The sequence below is a fragment of the Capsicum annuum genome, unplaced genomic scaffold (genome assembly GCF_002878395.1).
Source record: "Capsicum annuum cultivar UCD-10X-F1 unplaced genomic scaffold, UCD10Xv1.1 ctg71209, whole genome shotgun sequence".
Taxonomy (NCBI): Eukaryota; Viridiplantae; Streptophyta; class Magnoliopsida; order Solanales; family Solanaceae; genus Capsicum; species Capsicum annuum.
This window is the reverse complement of record NW_025881018.1, coordinates 1-1,345: the sequence shown is the minus strand read 5'-3', so window position 1 is coordinate 1,345 and position 1,345 is coordinate 1. Positions and strand designations below refer to the sequence as shown.

General features: G+C 41.1%; 1 non-coding gene and 1 pseudogene across 1 annotated transcript; both read left to right on the top strand.

The window, feature by feature from the left end:
- The first annotated feature begins 375 nt into the window (after window positions 1-375).
- LOC124894190 lies at window positions 376-503 on the top strand (annotated as a pseudogene).
- Window positions 504-784: 281 nt separating this feature from the next.
- On the top strand, window positions 785-994 carry LOC124894191. The gene has a single exon (XR_007051050.1). It is a non-coding gene; the product is annotated as a small nucleolar RNA U3 (small nucleolar RNA).
- Window positions 995-1,345: the final 351 nt, after the last annotated feature.

The window sequence follows — 1,345 nt, the reverse complement described above, 5'->3', positions numbered from 1 at the left end:
ACAAGAAATTAGGGAAAACAGAAATCAAGTCTGGTGGATGAACCGCGACCATGGGATAAAAGCCTAATTAACAGCCTCCACGGCGTTTCAGGGGTCATGGAGCCGTAGAGGATCATTCTCGACTACCCTTCATTTCTTTCGCTCATATCACCTGACTATAACTAAGCAAACAAGCATATAACATTTTTCACATCAATATGGAGTTTCTATTCAACTAAACTGCAACATTCTTGTCTGTCTTCATTTCTTCTCCGGCATGTGATGCCGCAGCTAGTTACTACTGTGCAACACTAATAGTCCAACATCGTCAAGTGAAGAAGATAGAATAGTAGTAGGGGAGATACTATATAAATGGGCCAAGGACATTTATGAAACATACTTATCTGGACGGGTTCAATGGGCGATCAAGAAGGCTCATGTCCTAGGCTGGTGACTGCCATTGCACACTCCAGAGGGGTTGCCTGCCTAAGGTCAGCCCAAGCAGTGGGGCCTGTGTAAAACGCCGCCCCTGCCCAATTCAAAGTATAATTTTTTATCATCTCATTGGTTGCTTAGCACACGGTCTCAATTGTACATGCGATTGCAATGTTAAACACAAATCATCTCTTTCAATTGTTCTAACTTGATACTTTAATATAAATACAAATCTGGATTAATTGTACATTTTTTTTGCAGTTATCCACTGATAGAGGCAGTTGCAGAGTTGAATACATTTTTTACCCCGCCTCGTGTCCCACATCGATAAGCTAGCAACTCATATGTTGTTGCAGCAACATGAACGGACACGACCTTACTTGAACTGGATCTGTTCTATAGGCTCGTTCCGCTAGATTCTTGATTTCTAAGGAGACCAGAATCCAAGTCTCGTGGATGAACCCGTGGCTATGAGACTAGAGCGTGATTAACAGTTTCCATGGCCTTTGGGTCATGGTGCCGTAGATGATCGTTCTAGGCCCGCTGGGCTTGAGATGATCTCGTGGCTATCTGACAGACTCATAAAATTTTTTGCTGGAGCTCTACTCTCAGAATCATTATCAGCCTGATCCGCTGGGCTAGAGATGGTCTCATGGTTGTGTGACAGACTTACCAACTCTTTTTTCTGGTACTATCATGGTGTTTACATTATCATCGAGGAAAAAAATGACAGGATTATTTATCTCATGTGTTAGTTTTGATTTAAACTGAATAAATCCCATGTTTCCTGCTTCAGAGTTAAACACTGTTAAGTTTTCATGATTGTTAGTTTGTTATACTCAATACAGAAAGATTCACTTAGTCCCACATCGTTAAGTAAAGAAGATTTAATAGTAGCATGGAGATACTATAAAAAAGGGCCAAGTACATC